The following is a 20813-nucleotide window of genomic DNA, read 5'->3' on the forward strand; positions in this document are numbered from 1 at the left end:
TAGATATTTTCAGGAGAAGATTCTATGAGCCCAATTCTTCCATCTCCTCATTTAGAAAAGCACTAAAATCATTAACAGTAACATCTGTTCCTCATGACTAACAGCAAGTCTCTGCCAAAATGTGTGCTTAACTGCACGTACCCCCTTCACCAAAATCATATATAATACTACCTTCTCCCCCTCCCTCTTCAGAGCAGTTTCTCAGAGCTATCTGAAATGCTATCTCCTGGGCTATAGTTCTTATTTCACCCCAAATAAAATTTAATTCACAACTCTAAGGATGTGCTTTTTTTTTTCAGTCAACATTCTAATGCCACCACCTCACCATCATAGCAGGTGCCCAGTATCCTACGGGGCTGGAGAACACACATTCACTGCAGCACCCCCTCTACCCAAACCCCACCAGATGTCCCTCCTTGATCCTCACCTTAATAGCAGGGTTTTTAAAAAAAATATTTTAACATCTTTATTAAACTATAATTGCTTTACAATGGTCTGTCAGTTTCTGCTTTATAACAAAGTGAATCAGCTATACATATACATATGTCCCCATATCTCTTCCCTCTTGCATCTCCCTCCCTCCCACCCTCCCTATCCCACCCCTCTAGGTGGTCACAAAGCACCGAGCTGATCTCCCTATGCTATGCAGCTGCTTCCCACTAGCTATTGGTTTTACATTTGGTAGTGTATATATGTCCATGCCACTCTCTCACTTTGTCCCAGCTTACCCTTCCCACTCCCCATATGCTTAAGTCCATTCTCTAGTAGGTCTGCATCTTTATTCCCGTCTTGCCCTTAGGTTCTTCTGACCATTTTCTTTTTTCTTTTTTTTTTTTTTTTAAGATTCCATAAATACGTGTTAGCATACGGTATTTGTTTTTCTCTTTCTGGCTTATTTCACTCTTTATGACAGTCTCTAGGTCCATCCACCTCACTACAAAAAACTCAGTTTCATTCCTTTTTATGGCTGAGTAATATTCCATTGTATATATGTGCCGCATCTTCTTTATCCATTCATCCAATGATGGACACTTAGGTTGCTTCCATGTCCTGGCTATTGTAAATAGAGCTGCAATGAACATTTTGGTACATGACTCTTTTTGAATTATGGTTTTCTCAGGGTATATGCCCAGTAGTGGGATTGCTGGGTCGTATGGTAGTTCTATTTTTAGTTTTTTAAGGAACCTCCATACTGTTCTCCATAGTGGCTGTATCAATTTACATTCCCACCAACAGTGCAAGAGGTTTCCCTTTTCTCCACACCCTCTCCAGCATTTATTGTTTGTAGATTTTTTGATGATGGCCATTCTGACCAGTGTGAGATGACATCTCATTGTAGTTTTGATTTGCATTTCTCTAATGATTAATGATGTTGAGCATTCTTTCATGTGTTTGTTGGCAATCTGTATATCTTCTTTGGAGAAATGTCTATTTAGGTCTTCTGCCCATTTTTGGATTGGGTTGCTTGTTTTTTTGATATTGAGCTGCATGAGTTGCTTGTATGTTTTGGAGATTAATCGTTTGTCAGTTGCTTCATTGGCAAATATTTTCTCCCATTCTGAGGGTTGTCTTTTCATCTTGTTTATGGTTTCCTTTGCTGTGCAAAAGCTGTTAAGTTTCATTAGGTCCCATTTGTTTATTTTTGTTTTTATTTCCATTTCTCTAGGAGGTGAGTCAAAAAAAGATCTTGCTGTGATGTGATTTATGTCATAGAGTGTTCTGCCTATGTTTTTGTCTAAGAGTTTGATGGTGTCTGGCCTTACATTTAGATCTTTAATCCATTTTGAGTTTATTTTTGTGTATGGTGTTAGGGAGTTTTCTAATTTCATTCTTTTATGTGTAACTGTCCAGTTATCCCAGCACCACTTATTGAAGAGGCTGTCTTTTCTCCACCATATATTCTTGACTCTTTTATCAAAGATAAGGTGACCATATGAGTGTGGGTTTATCTCTGGGCTTTCTATCCTGTTCCATTGATCTGTATTTCTGTTTTTCTGCCAGTACCATACTGTCTTGATTACTGTAGCTTTGTAGTATAGTCTGAAGTCAGGGAGCCTGATTCCTCCAGATCCGTTTTTCTTTCTCAAGATTGTTTTGGCTATTCGGGGTCTTTTTTGTTTCCATACAAATTGTGAAATTTTTTGTTCTAGTTCTGTGAAAAATGCCAGTGGTAGTTTGATAGTGATTGCATTGAATCTGTAGATTGCTTTGGGTAGTAGAGTCATCTTCACAATGTTGATTCTTCCAATCCAAGAACATGGTATATCTCTCCATCTATTTGTATCATCTTTAATTTCTTTCATCAGTGTCTTATAATTTTCTGCATCCAGGTCTTTTGTCTCCTTAGGTAGGTTTATTCTGAGATATTTTTGTTGTTGTTGTTGTTGCAATGGTAAATGGGAGTGTTTCCTTAATTTCACTTTCAGAATTTTCATCATTGTTGTATAGGAATGCAAGAGATTTCTGTGCATTAATCTTGTATCCTGCTACTTTACCAAATTCATTGATTAGCTCTAGTAGTTTTCTGCTAGCATCTTTAGGATTCTCTATGTATAGTATCATGTCATCTGCAAACAGTGACAGCTTTATTTCTTCTTTTCCAGTTTGAATTCCTTTTATTTCTTTTTCTTCTCTGATTGCTATGGCTAAAACTTCCAAAACTATGTTGAATAATAGTGTTGAGACTGGGCAACCTTGTCTTGTTCCTGATCTTAGTGGAAATGGTTGCAGCTTTTCACCATTGAGGATGATGTTGGCTGTGGGTTTGTCATATATGGCCTTTATTATATTGAGGAAAGTTCCCTCTATGCCTACTTTAGCCCATTTTTTAATTGGGTTGTTTGCTTATTTGATCCGGTTGCATGAGTTCTTTGAATATTGTGGATATTAACCCCAGATTGGATAAATTGTTTGCCAATATACCTAAATGTGCAGCTCTATCCAGGTGAAACCCCTGACTGAGTGAGCAAGGAGAACAGGTGGAGGAGTTAAGGATGTTCACAGGTGAAGTCCAACATCTCCATACAGGGTAAGAAAGGTCTGCTGAGAGCAGGAAAATGAGGTGGATTAGGGCCCAAGAGGAAAGCAATACATATTTAGATTATTGCATTGGACAATTCAAAAGATAGCTAGTAGAAAGTGAAGAAAAATCTGAGCAGCACTGATTTCTAAAATGAAATGGGGAACCATGGGGTTATGGAGTGTTATGCTATTCAAGCATCTAGTGTCACCAACACTGTTTGACCACTGAGGAGAAAGCAGAAAGTTGGGCTGATTCAGAGTTGGGTACTGGTCAGGCTTGTGCTGCAGAAAATCAGGCGGGTGTTTTCTGCTTATGTCACAGTGTGTGATTTCAATGTTTAGTGGTTTTTTAGGTGGTGATGGCTACCTTCCCATAGCCACCCCAGGTAAAGCTATCTAGCTGTATCAGCGTGAATGTGCGTGATTGTGTGTGACAAAAAAACTCAAACCGACTGAGATAATAGAGGGAATTTGTTTATTTATGTACACAGGATTCAAATTGGCAACATACCTCATAGGATTGTTATGGGGATTAAATAAATTAATCCTGTAAAGTATATAAAATAGCTTCTAGCACATAATGGATGCTCAATAAAGGATTTGTTACATTAACATTCTCATCCAGAAGCCATATCTTTGCCTTCTGCCTACCATGTTGTTAGCTTCCTCCTTGTTCACATCCCGTAGGAAGGTACCTGCCTTCTAGTTTCTCTCCCAGGATGGAGAACCATCTTTCTCAGACATCTCACAGCTCATTGGTCTGATTTGGGTCTATACTAACTTCTTTGGCAAAGGGAATGCTGTTTACTTATTAACATAGTCTGCCTTTACTAGGACAGTCACTGTGGTTGGAGAAATGGGTTTTCAACCTGGATAGGTAAAGCAGAGCTTACCTTAAGTTTGGGGATGGGGTCCATTTTATTATCCAGATTACATGTCTGTTACATCTCAGGGGGCAATGGGATATTTGCTAAAGAGACAAACACAAAATTCACTGTGATCACTGAAATAGTCAAGAAAAATGTATAGTTACCTTAATTAGGATTGAACAGTAAACATTCTCCTAGGTCTCCAGGGAATTGTTTTATAGTCACAAGACAGAGATAGGATTGTTCTAAACACACAGCTGGTCCTGCTGCACAATTACTATCAGGAAAACTTGTATTAGTTTTCTTTGGCTGCTATAACAAATTACCCCAAACTTGGTGGCTTAAATTTATTCCCTCATAGTTCTCTAGACTAAAAATTCAAAATCAGTATCACTGGGCTGAAGGAAGGTGTCAGCAGGGCTACACTCCCTCTGGAGTCTCAAGGGAAGACTGTTTCTTGCATTTTTCAACTTCTGGTGTCTGCAGGCATTCCTTGGCTAGTGGCTGCATCACTTCAGTCTTCAAGGTCAGCATCCTCAAATCGCTCTCTGCTCTGTCTTCACATCAAATCTCTCTCTTATAAGACTACATGGGTTACATTTAGCCACGCCCCTCCCACAGCCAGTTATTCAGGATAGTCTCCGTGTCTCAAGACCATTAACTTAATTACATCTGCACAGATTTTGCCACATGAAGTAATACTTACAGTTTCTAGGGATGGGAATCTGATATCTTTGTGGGCCATTATTCTACCTATTATAACTACCTTTAGATCAATTATGCTAAAATAATTATATTCAGTTTCACAGAAACTCTTATATAACCAGTAACCTGGTATAGCAGGGCAACTTTTAGAAGGGCATTTCACAATTACCATATTTCCTAAATTGTAAGACAACCTCAGCTGAAAATAGCTTTTGAGAGGAAAAAACTAATAACTACATTAAATGTTTACATCCATCCTGATTTTAGAAACATTAGAGTGTGGGGAAATTGTGCATTTTAGAATTGAGGAAATGTGGTAATTTATCTTGGTAATAGCACCAGGAAGTTACATCATTTAAACCTAGATGTTTTATGGTAATTACTGAGAGTCTTCTGAAGAGTTATCAAAGATGAGTGGTAATGTTTCCTTGAAAATTTCCCAGAGTAAAATCATCATGACTATGAGTAAAGCATAGAAATCACTCCCCTGTTGGGAATCTCAGAACTATTTCTACAGGTAAATTTTGCCCATTTACTCAGATTTTTCCTTGAACCACTTCTGCTCTGATCTCTTTTTCCCCTTTTGTAATGATGCATTTCTGTCAGCCACCTTGATTTTCTTTCCCTCATATACTGCAAGGCTATAGGTGAATGAAGGAAATAAGAGAGCACAAAAACAAATTGACTGAGCATACGAGGCTGATTCCTGAGGAAGCATTTATCACCAAGTGATATTACTTCAGTTTCCTGAATATCTCCTGAATCCTTCACCCAGTGCCCACTGTGGGGGACAAGATAATCATCACCCAAAAATGCTGACATCCTGATCCCCAGTCTTTGGATGTATGTTGCATGGTAAGGGGAGATTAAGGCTAAAGATAGACTTAAGGTTGCTAATCAGCTGACCTTAAAATAAAGAGATTCACCTGGATTATCCAGTTAGGCCCAATGTAATTACAAGGACCCTTAAATGGGAAGAAGGAGAGAGAGGATTCAGAACCAGAGAGATGACAATACGGAAAAGAGTTGATCAGCCATGCTGGCCTTGAAGATGGAGGAAGGGGGCCATGGCACAAGGAATGGGTCAGCCTCCAGAGGCTAGTAAACATAAGGAAACAGATTCTTACCTCAAGCCTCCAGAAAGGAACACAGCCCTGCTGAATGCTTGCTTATAGCCCTAGGGGACCCATTTTGAACTTCAGACCTCCAGAATTGTAAGATCATACATTTGTGTGGCTTTAAGCTGCTACGGTTGTATTAATTCTTTATAGCAGCACTGCTGTGTTTCTGGACAGTCTCCCTCTTTCCTAAGTTATGGAAACACAACCCTGATACGACTTCCAGTCTTCCCTCCTTCTGATCTGTTTCCACTCTGCACTCAGAGCTGTCTTTCTAAAATGCTATACAGTTGGTCTCACTCATCTATTTATCACCTTCCAGTGACTTTCCACTGCTCTTAAAACAAAGCCCAAGGTCTCTAATGTGACCACAAGGCTCCTTCATGACTATTCCACTTCCAGACTTCCCTCTACGAGCCAGCCAGCCTGAATTTCTCAATCTCTCAAAAGCCCCACACTCTCTTCTCTCTGGATTCCCTGTTTAAGGGATGCTTCTCCTTCCCTGGGCACTCCTCCTTCTCCAGAGGCTAATTTCTACCTATTCTTAGAGTTTCAGCTTAGCTATCACTGCCTCTTGAAAGACTTTCCTGGTCCCCACGTCTAACTAGATGTCCCTCTCTTTGCTCCCATGAGACTCTGGTCACCACTCTTACAAGCCATGTTGTAGTTGCCCAGATTTCCTGCCCTCCTGTAAGCTCCTTGAGGGCAGGAACTCAGAGTGTCCCCAGCGCCTAGCACAGTGCTTAGCACATAGCAGGCCCTGCAAAAATATTGAATGACTATACCTATTACTCAGATCACAGAAATGCTTGAAATTAATTTGACCAAAACATTTCAGCTCAGGAATTTCCACTTTTAATGGTTTTGTGTTGGCTCACACATACTTTTTTTACCTTTTCCCCTCCTTCCTCCATTACTTAGAACTGTACTCTCCCCACTTTTTCCAGGCCAGGCATGTGATAATTATCTCAGCTAAGCCCAGCTCTATCCCCCATCATAATTATGTACTTGAGGAGCTTTTCAATTCCCCGTGCACAGCCTCCAGGTCTCAAATGTGTTTTCCTTCCAAGCACGAACCCCCTGAGATTTATGCAAACAAAAGTGAAAACATGGAGAGAGAGGGAGAGAGTCTTTGAACCTTCAAATATGCCAACTGAATTGAGTCTAATGTTGAAGGAACTAGAATGGAGGAAGTGATGAAGGTAAAGAAAGCAGAGAATGAAGACATATTGCTCATTTTTAGTTTGCAGAGGAAGTTGTGATTTTAGGCTATTTTCATGTTGTAAAAACCAATTAATCCTCTTTTTTATTGTGCTCACATTGATCAACTGGGGCTGTTCTTCAAAGCTCCATTATTAAAAAGCTATCCTTTTTAAATGGATAGATATGAAAGGAAGAAAGGGTTTGCCTAATGCTGGCTCCCCTAGCAGGCTGAGTGCCTGTCATTGTCCTCTGTGGGGTCTGGCTTTGCAGCAGTGCAGACCCAGTGTCATCATCACATTTTCTGCCCACCACACTCTAAATCAGGAAAGCCAGACTGGCCAGATGATTTTGAGTTACGTGTTTCCCTGGTTGTATGATGTGCCCTCAGGTCTATAATTGGGCCCTGCTGTGCTCCTGAAGATGCTCAGGAGATCCTTGGGCGAGACAACAAAGCCCTGAAGAGGCTCCAAGTGTGTTTCTGGCACATACAAACCCTTATGTTTTACATGCTAACAGCATTTGGTTCGTATGCACTCAGCATATTTGTTCAGATGGTTATTCTTGCCTTCTCCATAGTTTTGAGTATAGGTGTGTTTAATAATTCATGTAGTTCACTTCTTTTGGAAGCCTTGCCTCAAAGATAATGAATCATTTCAAATATAAGTTCACAAAGCCATGAATTTAAAAATGAGGTAAAATGACAAATTCCTAATTTCACTCTTTGTTTTCATTTTTCAGCTCAGAAGTCAATTCTGCCTCACAAGGCCTAGGTATACTACTTATATGATAATTTCCTGAAAGCTCACAGTTGGAACAGCAAAGTAATCTTCCACTATCCTCAAATAAGTACATGATATACATTAATGCTTTTCAGACATTATTTCACTTGTCTCCTATCAGTCCAGGAGTGGTTTTGTTTGTTTCCCTTGGAGGTGGTATAGTTCTTGGGGCCCAAGTCTTTTGCTCAAGTTTCAAGTCTGTTATTAAATACAGTAACTTTAAATTGTATTTTAGTTCTTTATGTTTACTTAAAAAAGCTTCTGTAGTTCTATCTTAAGAAATGAAAAAGTAACAGTTTAATATATGGAAGTAAACAGAAAGCGGTTGTCAAAATATTTTGGTGAGTTCTTAGGACATTTTTTCTAAAAATCACTAATGACACATATCTGATATAGTCTAGGCTTTCACAGTTTGAGTAGGATTTCTGTGGAGACATTTAAAAGCAATTGAAATATTCTACCTTGTTAGTTATATTAGATTGAGAATAAAATGAGACAGCACTTTATTGCCATGTTGGGAATGTGAAACTTAAAAAATTTATATTTACCCTTATAAAAATACATAGTTCTTATACTCCCCTTATATTCTTCATTGGGTGGCAGGACATCAAGCATGCTCTGACTTTATTGGGGAAACAAAGATTTAAATACTGTGTTAATCCACAGCTGGATGTAGTGCTCGCAGGCACTTTGCTCACATCACAACACTGACTTTTTGCAATGATCATCTCAGAAAGGTTTCAGATTAGAAATATATTTACCCTTAAACATGTTAGAGACTTGGTAAATAAACTTTGCCTCTGGATCTTGCAAATATGAGCAAGACAAAGCAAGGTAAGTCCTATTCTGTACTTAATAATAATAATAGTATATGATAAGTCATCATCTATACCTAATTATAATAATACATGTATATATGATAAACACTAGAGCAGTCCTTAAAAGTGAAAAACAAAGAGCTAATATGCCAAAAGAGGAAATGAAGTAGAATTCAAAAGAGGATCGATTATTTCAACAGAAAGCAGGAAAACTTGGGGGAGGAGAGCAAGGAACAGAAGAAACAAATAGAAAGTATAACAAGATAATAAATTTAAATCCAAAAGAATGATAATCCCACTAAAGGAAAACAGTCTAAATACTTCAATTAAAAGGCAGATATTGTAAGTTGGGCTTTTGTTAAATCAAGGCAAACTATATGATACCCATTAAAAACCTACTTTGACTATAAAGATACAGATAGGTTAAAAGTAAAAGAATGTAAAGAGATGTATACTGTACACATATAATCAAAATAAAACTGAAGTGACTTTATTAAAATCAGACAAAAGAGTTTAGAGCAAGGAATGTTACTAGAGATAAAGAAGGGAACTTCAGAAATGATAACTGGATCAATTCAGAAGACAAAAATTCTAAATGACTTTGCACCTAATAAAAAAAATTAAAAGAAGAAATTAGACTAATCATAACTTTAGCTGGAGACTTCAGCTCTCCTCTATCAATCAATATTTGTTAGATTAAATAGACAAAAAATAAGTTCTTGATAGGGAAGATGAACAACACAATCAAGCAATTTTATATCATGGACATTAATAGTACCCTTTCCTCAGCAATAGCAGAAAACAAATTCTTTTCAAGTGCATATATAAATTCTCTAATAAAGTACATATTCTGGGACATAAAATGATTCTTAAGAAATTTAAAATAATCAAAATTATATACAGTATGTTCTTTGACCATATCAGAATCAAATTAGATGCCAGTAGCAGAAAGATATCTAAAATTACCTACATATTTCAAAATTAAATGATTTACTTCTAAATGATCTATGTGTCAGTTTTTAAATATTTCAAAACAAGTGATTAAGAAAAATAAACAGCATATCACAATTTGTGTTAAATAGGAAATTTATAATGTTAATTACTTATATTAGAAAAGAAAAAAAAGTCTAAAATTAAATATCTAAAATTTCACCTTAACAAACTGTAGAACATTGAACCCAGAAAAGGTAAAAAAAAAATAAGAAAAATGAAAAGAAATATCAATGAAATAGAAAATGAACCAAAAAAAAAAAAAAAAGGGTGGAAAAGTGTCAAAGAAACCGAAAGTTAGTTCTTCGAAAAGATCATTAAAATTTATACACATCTAGGGGGCTTCCCTGGTGGCACAGTGGTTGAGAGTCTGCCTGCCGGTGCAGGGGTCATGGGTTCGAGCCCTGGTCTGGGAGGATCCCACATGCCTCGGAGCAACTAGGCCCGTGAGCCACAATTACTGAGCCTGCGCGTCTGGAGCCTGTGCTCCACAACAAGAGAGGCCACGATAGTGAGAGGCCCGCACACCGCGATGAAGAGTGGCCCCGGTTGCTGCAACTAGAGGAAGCCCTTGCACAGAAACGAAGACTCAACACAGACATAAATAAATAAATAAATAAATAAATAAATAAATAATTTATACACATCTAGATAGACTGATAAAGGAAAAATGTGAGCAAACACAAATTATCAAGAATTAAAGAGAGGGTATCACTTACAATCTTAAAGACTATTAAGGGAATATTATAAACAATTTTATGACAAATAAATTCACAAATTATATGACATGAACAAATTTCTTGAAAGACACAAACTATCAATGTTCATTCAAGATTAAATGGATAATTTAAATAGCTCTATATTTATTACAGAAATTGAATTCATTGCTTAAAATCTTCCCAAAAAGAAACCTCCAGGTCCAGATGACTTTACTGGTGAATTCTGTATAAAAATTCATATAAAAAGATATAATCCCATTTCTTCACAAACTCCTTCAGAAAAATAGAATAGGATGGAATTCCCAACTTATTTTATAAGGCCAACATTTCTCTGATAACAAAAGTAGACCTAGACTATTCCAGAAAAGGGAACTACAGTAAATATCTTTGTGAATATGAATGCTGTATATTAATTAAAAAAAAATCAAACTAAATCCAACAACACAGAAAAAGACTAATGCACTTTGAACAAGTGGGGTTTATCACAGGTATGCAAAGTTGGTTTACAATGTATAACTAAATCATAGTTCAACATTTTAGCAGATTAAGAAAGAAATGTCATACAATCATCTCAATAGATACAGAAAAGGCACTTGGCAAAATTCAACACTTATTCATAAAAAAATTCTCAACAAACTAGGAACAGAAAATAATTTCCTCAACTTGATGAAGAATATCTATTAAAAAAAAAACCACAGATAACTACTTAAGAGTAACAGACTGAATATTTTCTTGATAAGGTCCAGAAGAAGGTCAGGATGTGTGCTCTTTCTACTTTTACTCAACCTTCTCTGGAGTTCCTAGCCAGTGCAATGAGGCAAGAAAAAGAAATGGCATGCATATTTATTTGAAAGGCAGAAAAGGTGACTGTCTATGTACAAAATCCTAAGAAGTAAAAGGCCGGTTTAGCAAGGTAATGGGACACAAGATCAGTGTACAGAAATCAATATTACTATATATGAGCAACCAATATTTGGAAATTGCAATTAAAGAATAACCTTTACAATAGCAGCAAAAATAAATAATTAGGGTATATTTAACAAAATATATACAAAACTTGTACACTGTAAACTATAAAACATTGCTGAGAAAAATTAAAGTAAACCTAAAGAAATGGAACAATATAACATATTCATTGAAGAAGGGTCAATTTTATTAAGATGTCGTAAATTCCCGGATTGATTTATAAATTTAATGCAGTCACAATAAAAATCTCAGCAGGTTTTTCTGAAGAAATTTACAAGGTGAATGTAAAACCTATATAGAAATACATAGAACCTGGAATAGACAAAATCATTTTGAAAAAAATTGGAAGAATTACACTACCTAGTTTAAAGACTTCTGTTGAAGTCACATTAATTAATAGAGTGTGGTATTGCTTTAATCATGGACGTATAGATCAATGAAACAGAACAAAGCGTCCAGAGATAGATCCAAACATATAGGGTCAATGATTTTTTTTTTTTTAAACCAGAACATTTATTGCATGACTAATAATTAAAATTCTTAAGATGAACTGGATGCTGCAACAGCTGCCCTCTTGGGTTTAGGTGTTGTTCCTTCACAGAATCCATGCCTGAATCTGCGGTATACAATTTTTAGGTGCCTCATTCGACCAGTCCCGGTGGTATTTCGTCTTTTAGCTTTAGCACTCCAGTTATACTTCCTCTTCCGCTTGGCAGGGTAGCCACATTTACCACAGGTCGACTTCTGAAGGTGGTAGGCCTTAGAGCCACAGCGACGGCACAACGTGTGCGTCTTATTCCGACGCTTTCCAAACGAGGACGTTCCCTTCGTCATCTCGCTTCTGCCGCCGAGACGAGACCAAAGAGACCAAAAGAGCTGGGTCAGTGGATTTTTGATAAAGGTCCAGAGTAACTGAGTGATGGAAAAGTTCATCTTTTTGATAAATGGTGCTGGTAAATCGGGTATCTGTATGAAAACAATGAACCTTAACCTTTACTTCACACCATATATAAAAATTAACCGAAGAAGAGATATCAATGGCCAATAAGCACATGAATAATGCTCAACATCATTAGTTGTTAGGTAAATTCAAATTAAAACCCTAATGATACAGCACTATACACTCACCAAAACGGCTAAAAGTTTGGGGGAGTATTCTAACAAAATACTTCTGATGAGAATGTAAACGGTTTGCATCACTTTGGAAAACACTTTGGCAGCTTTTTATCTAGTCAAACATATATTTACCCAGTATTTGCACCCAGCAATCCCACTCTTAAGTATTTATTTACCCAAGAGAATGAAACACGTCTCCACACACAACTTTTTACACAAATGTTGATAGTAGCTTTAAACATAATAGTCCTAAACTGGAAACAGCTTAAATGTCCATCAACTGGTGAATAAACAAACCGTTGTTAACCATATAATGGACTACTACTTACTAATGAAAATAACATTGTACTGCTGCATACAACAATATGGATGAATCTCAAAGCTATTGTTAAGGGAAAGAAGGCAGACACAAAAGATCATATCCTGTCTGATTCCATTTATGTGAAACTCTAGAAAAGGCAAAGCTATAGCAATAAATGGCAGATCAATTGTTGCCTGGTGCCGTGGATGAGCAAAAGAGATTGGCTGCAAAAAGGCACAAAGGAATTTACAGGCGTGATGGAAATGTTTTATGTCTCAATTGTGTTGTGATTATATGAGTGTATCAAGAGTTATCCTCTTCCACCATATTCCACACAGGGTGTTGTTCATCACTAGCTTAACATTCAGCCTGGCAAATAATTTAAAACAGCATCCATCAAAAACTTTCCCAAAGATTTCAAGATATATAAATTACAAAGAGATAATCAGACCAAAGTTTGATGTTTTATTGAGGAACAGAAGATATGCTTAAGATTGAATAAACATTCATATTCCTTCACTGGGAGACAGTTTACCAAAATTTACAGTGATTATCTCTGGGTCATGAGATTATTCTTGACTTTTATTTTCTTTTTAAGATTTTCTTATCTGCGAAATGTTCTATAATGAATGTCATTACTTTAACTATTGGAAAATGTCATTTTGAAGTGAAAGGACACAGATTAGTGATGTTAATTTTAACAATTAACATTTAGTAATTTTAGATGGCATTCTAGAATGAAGAAAAAGAGTTCTAAGTTTATCTGAAAACTATAGGATGGAAAGCAATGTTTTAGTAATTTCTTTTTATTCTAAAAGTTTATTTTTCTGTTAGACTCAAACAGAAAAATAAGGCAGTCCTTAAAGCAAAGCTCAGAATAAGGATATGAAATGAACAAAAATCACTGGCAGTTAATTTTACAGGATTATTGAAGCTGGCTAGGTACTTCCATCTTCTCTCTGGTGAAATTATAAAAATAAATCATGTTTTATCAACTGTGCTTCTGGAAGAAACACGTCTCTTGAGAAAGGAAAAAAAATAATGCTACAAAAATACTGCATAGTAATTTTTGAAATATTTTATCTTCTCATACCAGGCTGAAAACACTTCCTGCTTTGAAAATATTAGCATTTTGGTGTGAAGCCCCCTGTTGCAAATATTCAAAGAATGTTGGTCATTTTTGAAATAAATTGTCATTTTTTAATGTGCACTGGAGAGAAAGGGGAAAATGCAGATGGTTCATCATTTTAATGATTATTTACACAAGTGATTGGAAGATTGTTTTTACTTCGATATTGCTGGTTTTTGTAGCAGTTCCTGAGGGAGGGATTCCTCCTCTCCCATTTGTCCCATTCCCACTCTAAGTGCAGGTTTCTAGCATTTTCCATATTCGTACACAGCAGGGGGGAGAATAATTGGGGAAATACAGGGATAAGGTGATAGTATGAAATCACTTCTAACAATGGTCTTCTGCTGCTGCCATGAGCACATTGATTCCAAAGACAATAGTTACATTTGTCATCAGGTATTTATCTATAACAACCAGTCTGTTTTGTCTGACTTATATTTTTCAAATTAGTACAATATAAAATTGGTATTCGTAGATTACCTAACTGTTCTGCTTCTTCATCTTTTTGTTTTACTTTTAAAATCATGTAGAACTAGCACTGCACTTTCTCTTCTTAGCATAGCATATTTTATTTCTGCAGTATGAGCAAAATCATCCCTGGAAAATGCTGCTTCTAAGGTTATGGATTTAATTTTAAGCCTAAATCAAAGAAAAATGTCAGAACCCCTTTCTTAAATCTTCAACAAACACGAGTGCTAGCTTTCTTTTTAAGTGTGAGGCGGCTTTCTTATTTTTACTATAGCTGGTGCATTAAGGCTTGTGATCATATATTTCTGAACACCAGAGAAGCACTGGGACATCTGCCATTGGCTTCCAAAGTTTTGTGGCCATTCAGTTTTGTGACAGTTACTTATTATTGTGTAACAAACTGTCCCCCAAAATCAGAGGCCTAAGATAACAACGATCATTTATTTGCTTAAAATTCTGCAAACAGACTGGGCTCAGTCGGGCAGCCTGTTTCTGCTCCATGTGGTATCAGCTGGGCAAACTCATGTGTTTGCAGTCAGCTGGTGTTGTGACTGGGTCTGGAGCATCCAAGATAGACTTAATGCGTATGTTTCACATCTCATCTGTGATGGCTGGAACAAATGGGTGCTGGTTTGGCCTCTCTTTCTTCAAACCGGTCTTTTATCTTCCAGACTCTCTCTCTTTACATGGCTTTCAGTCCATGAGGAAACTGGCTTGGGCTTCCTTGTATGGCATCTGGTGACAGCAAGAGAACAAAAGGTTTGAGGCTTCTTAAAGCCAAGACCCAGTTGTGCAGCACTGCTTTTGCCATATTCTGTCTGCCCAAGAAATTAACATTGGAAGATCGTTACACCAAGGGTATGAAATCAAAGAGGAGTAACTCAGTTGGAGCCATTTTTGTAATAAACCTCAGTTATCTTGAGGAATGTTTCTGTCATTTCATTACAGTGGATGCAAATAAGAAGTTATACATATTTTCTCCTTCAGTGACCATACAAAACCAGCTCACTATTCCTACACGGAGCAGTCCTCCAATAAAACCACAGAAGAAATTCAATGAGCCTGCCTGAATAAAGTACAGAAAGAACTCTCTAAGTGAATGGGTACTTGGCCAATAGTTGGCTGATTAATTTTAAAAGTCAGTTAAAAGTGAAGAATCATAAAACAAATTGTACACAATCTTACACATTTTGTTTTAACCTAAAATGAGCAAATATGCATTCATTCATCAATATTTTAATGTCAGACCAAGGGCTTTTCTATAAGAGCCCACTGCTTAGAATACACGTCATCTTTCTTGTATAAACCCACTGATAATGATAATTAGTCATTATCAATCTTGATAGCTTTGAAGTAGAAGGAAAACTTAAACACAGTTGCATATCAATCTGTTTAGAGAATCTGAGATTTTTATATTTTCTTCCAGTTTCTTCCAGTTGTTTTCCCCATACCTTATTCAATAGCAATTATTTGAGCAATCATGACCTTATCTTTCCACATCATTTACGTAGTTTTCGTAAAAATAGCAACAAGTCCTTTTCATACGTGTATTTTATCAATTTGCAGATACTTTAATTTATGCAATTTTGATCAAAAAGTACAACCAGGATAAATTTGGGAATAAACTCAGCTGACTCTGAGCAGTCATGCAATTTTGGGAGCAGAAGTGCACAGGCTACTAGAGAATGTTTTCTAGGTTGTGGATATCCACTGATACGTTTTACAGAGGAAATAGGGAATGTTTATTAACCTGGTGACATGATGAAGCGGAGATTGTTTAAAAGAGTTTCTGCTGTAGGTGAAATATATCTATCATAGGTAAATTAGTACCAACTGTGAATTTTACTATTATTCAAACTCCCTGCATGACTTAATTATTGATGGATTAATGTGGGCTGGTCATCAAAAACCCTGCATCTAAGAATGTAAAATAGAATTCTTTATTGCGTGGTGGTTTGGAAGGTCTCAGTGCTGTCACCAGAAAATTATCCATGTTCCCTTGAATGTTTGTTCACCTAGACGCCCTTTCTCCAACCCCATTCCCATATGGCCTTGCTGCGCCCGGTGATCTGAGGCCTGCTGATGTGTCCCAGCTGTTTGGTTACCAGGCATGTGAAGGATTCCTACCTGATAAAAGGGCTGTGATCCTCAGTTAAACTCGAAGGCCATTTTCTTCTGCCGAAGTATTGGTTTTAGCATTAAAATGTATAAATCAAACAAGATTTCTTTCCTCCCTGCTGTTTTGGACAAACAAGATATGTCGCCACGTCCTGAAGGAAACACAAATGTACTTACACAGTCATCAGACTGTGGAAATGACTGGTCAATTTTAGTAGAAACTACAAACTGAAAAAAAAATGTGTTCAAAGAGTTTTAAGTTCTTGCCTTTCTATTGGTAAACTAAAGGAAGGAATGTGCTTCTGCACAAAAGGAATCCTCACTCAATTTTTAATTTGCTAACCCAGGGGAAGGGAAAGGATTCAAAGAGTTTTGATTAAAACTCATTTAATACATAGAGACTTGTCCTGAGAATGGTATCTGCTAATATCTTATTGTGTCATCCCTCCTGTATGGAAATTTCACTAGACTCTGATAAAGGGACATTGAGTAAACAAAGTAACATATGAATGGATATTGAAGAACCACTACTGTTTGTATTGTAATGAAATCCATGAAAACATACCTAATCTCAGATATATATTTCCCTACTGTTCAATGACATCTTGTGATATCATTTAATAAGATTATTTTATTATAATTCCAAATGAAAAGTGTAGTCAATAAAATTAAAAATAAAATTAGAATTAGAATTTATTGAATATTACAAAAAAGCACACTTCTTTACATTGCTTGTTTGAAAGAACATTTAAAATAGCTCTCTCATGGTTACAGGTAGCCTTGGAGACCAACTGCCATATATTTCTGGAAGAATTAAAATACCAATGCCATTTGTTACTTGCGTTTAATAAGTAGAGAGAGGTTCCTCTGCTGGAGTGGTGTTGCTATTTTGGGACTTTGTGATAGGGTCCCCAAAATGTCCTTTTAATATCACAATTAGAAACTTGAATTTATTTGTCTCTTCTTGTTAATAAAATTACATTCTCACTATATATGCTGTGTTAATTAAGTCGGTAAAGTAACAAATGTATGTTCATTAAATCAAAGAAATTAAATATCATTTAATTTTTAAAATGTTCAAGCATTTTAATTCATAGTGATCATACTTATAAATTAAATTTCAAAATCAAAGCACAATTTTTTTAATTCAAAAAGGGTTTTGTCCATAATGGAAAAGAATATGAAAAAGAATATATATATGTATAACTGAATATATATATATATATATATATATATATATATATATATAAAACTGAATCACTTTGCTGTACAGAAGAAATTAACACAACATTGTAAATCAACTAGACTTCAATAAAATTTAAGAAAATAAAAATTTTTTTTAAAGTGTTTTGTTTTGTTTTTGGCTTCATACCTCTCGTACACTTCAAAAATAGCTTAATTGATATTCTGTTCTGTAAGTCAATATGGCAGTTTGGGCAGGATATTCTTTAGACTGTTAAGATGGAGTTAGTTGAGGTACCCACCTCACAGAGTTATTGTGAGAATTAAATGAGTTAATTCATGGGTAGCTCTGGGAAGAGTCACTGGTACTAGTAAACTTTGTGCAAGTGTTAGTTATTACTATTTCCAGAATCCAGCCCCATCTCCACTGCTGCCCCCACTGGAGCCTCCAGGATCCCCTGCTGGATCACAGTATAACTTCCGCTGGTCTTCCCGCCTCCACTTTTGTCTCTGTCCCATCATTTCTCACCTGGGCAGCCTCGGGGATTCCTGGGTCCTTGGTTCAAGTCACTCGTCTGCTCAGAGCCTGGCACCAGCCCCACCTCATCCAGAGTGAAAGTTGATGCCCTCACAAGGTCCAGCCCATCCTCTGTCCCCATCGCCTGTTGCTCCCTCTTGCTGCTTTAGCTTCAGCCATATTGGACGCCACAGGCCCTGCCTATCTGGGTTTTGGCGCTTAATGTTCCCACTGCCTAGAGGGCTTTTCCCTCATATCTGCATGGCTCACCACTTCCTTCTCCATGAGGCCTTCCCCTACCACCCTACAGAAATCACAACACCCCACCCCCAGTACTTCCTCCCCTTCTTCCCTGATTTGTTATCCTCTGTAGCTCTCATCACCTTCTTATTGTTTTGTTAATTATCGGATACTGTTGTTTATATCCCAGTACATAGGACAGCATCAGGCCTACAACCAATATCTGTTGAATGAATGAATGTTGCACATTACACACATCACTAGTACTGTTTTGATTTTGTAATGTGTGAATTGTCTGAAATAAGAAGTATGTAACCGGTACACCCGGGGAATCAAAGTCATTGTAGGAGGAGATCCTCAGCTTCCTCATGGCAAATCCATAAATACACCCACCTTCATTGCTCTCCTCCCCTCCTCCCTCCTGTGCTTAGGATTCCAAGCTCTGGGTTCTGGGGAGGGTGAGCGGGACCTCACTTAGCAGTTCTACTCCCCCCTTTAAAATCGAATGGCTCCTTCCCATTAGTATTTAAATGCTCTCAAGTTTCCCTCATCTTTAAATGAACAAATAAACACAGGTCTCTGCATCTCTTTCTTCCCTCCAGCTACTCCTCCACCCCTCTCTCTTTTTCCATGTCGTGTCTACCTTTCCGGGGCGGTCACCTCTTCCCTGAGAGAGTTTCAGTCTCCTCTTCCTCTGTCCCTCTCATTGCTCAGCCACCTCCAGCTTCACTCCTGTTCCCAGCCCACCTCTGAAATGTCCCTCCAAGGGCCCCAGCTATCCCCGGTGGCTGAATCCAGCTGACACTTCCTAGGAATCAGCCTCCTGACTGCTTAGCAGCCTGTGACACCATTGACACTCTCTCCTCCTTCAAACTCCCTCTTTTCTTGGCTTAAGATACATCACAATCTCTCCAACTACTGTTTTTTTTTTTCTTTTCCATTATAGTTTATTACAAGATATTGAATATAGTCCCCTGTGCCATACAGTAAGACCTTACTGTTTATCTATTTTATATATAGTGTTTGTATCTGCTAATCCCAAACTCTTAATTTATCCCTTCCCTACCCCTCTCCCCTTTTGTAACTATGCTTGTTTTCTATGTCTGTGAGTCTGTTTCTGTTTTGTAAATAAGTTCATTTGTATCATTTTTTAGATTCCACATATAAATGATATCATATGATATTTGTCTTTTTATGTCTGACTTATTTCACTTAGTATGATAATCTCTAGGTCCATCCATTTTGCTGAAAATGGCATAATTTCATTCCTTTTTTATGACTGAGTAATATTCCATTATATATATATCTATATCTATCTATATATACATAGATATAGATATACCACATCTTTATCCACTCACCTGTTGATGGACACTTAGGTTGCTTCCATGTCTTGGCTATTGTAAATAGTGCTACCATGAATGTTGAAGTGCATGTATCTTTTTGAGTTAGAGTTATCACCAGATATATGCCCAGGAATGGGATCAGTGGGTTCTATGGCAACTCTATTTTGAGTTTTTTAAGGAACCTCCATACTATTTTCCATAGTGGCTGCCCCAATTTACATCCCCATCAACAGTGTAGAAGGGTTCCCTTTTCTCCACACCCTCTCCAGAATTTGTTATTTGTAGCCTTTTTAATGATGACAATTCTGACAGGTGTGAGGTGGTACCTCATTGTAGTTTTGATTTGCATTTCTCTAATAATTAACGATGTTGAGCATCTTTTCATGTGCCTATTGGCCATCTGTATGTCTTCTTCTCTCCAACTACTCTTAATCCTCTTTCTCAGTTGCTTTGTCAACTGTCTTCTCTCACTCTAAAATCCTTCTTCTCAAGCTTGCTTTTCTTGAGAGATCTCTTTAGTTTCAATAGCTTCTGTTACAATTTATGTGATGACCAACTTTCAAATCTTTATTTTCACCCCATAACTTTCCCCAAATGTCAGAGCCATGTATCCATCTAAAGTTTGCCCTCTGCACTTCAACCCAGAATATCTAAAACTAAGCTCATCGTCTTCTCTCCAAAGCTTGCTTTTTGTCCTTTGTTCTCCTCACACCTACCTTGTGCCTCATCAGAGTGAAATGTTTTCAGTTGCCTGAGTTTTGCTTGGGTGTTGCTTTCTCTTTGGAAAGCGTTCCTTCCTCCTCCTCCTTCTCCTTTTACTCCCTGACCCCGCCCTAGCTCCAACTCTTCTGCCTCTCCTGGTCCAGCATCATCTCCTCTGCAAAGACCTTGGTGAGTGCCTGGTCCTCCCCTGTGTTCCTCTCTCTTTCAGCCTTCATCACACTGTGTTGAAATAAATTGGTTTTCTTGTTTTTCTTCCACCATGGACGCTTCTTGAGGGCAGGGACTGCATTCTTTTTTCTTCTGTGTCCTTTGCACCTAGCAGAGGCCCACCATTTTGTAGGTGCTTGATAATTGCTTGTTGAAAGAGAGACTGAATGAGCATGAATGCATAAGGGCCACATGGCCCTTAGGACAGATGACAACTTGGTAATATTAAGCAGTATCTCAATGGGAGACCTGTTGACATTTTGGGTGGAACAGCTCTT

At 37.3% G+C, this 20813-nt stretch overlaps 1 pseudogene across 1 annotated transcript; it reads right to left on the bottom strand.

Moving 5' to 3' along the window:
- Window positions 1–11692: 11692 nt before the first annotated feature.
- On the bottom strand, window positions 11693–12054 carry LOC309641556 (large ribosomal subunit protein eL37 pseudogene; annotated as a pseudogene). Its single transcript has one exon. The product of its transcript is annotated as a large ribosomal subunit protein eL37 pseudogene (transcript).
- Window positions 12055–20813: the final 8759 nt, after the last annotated feature.

This window comes from Balaenoptera physalus (assembly GCF_965194825.1).
Source record: "Balaenoptera physalus genome assembly, chromosome: 13".
NCBI classification, from domain to species: Eukaryota; Metazoa; Chordata; class Mammalia; order Artiodactyla; family Balaenopteridae; genus Balaenoptera; species Balaenoptera physalus.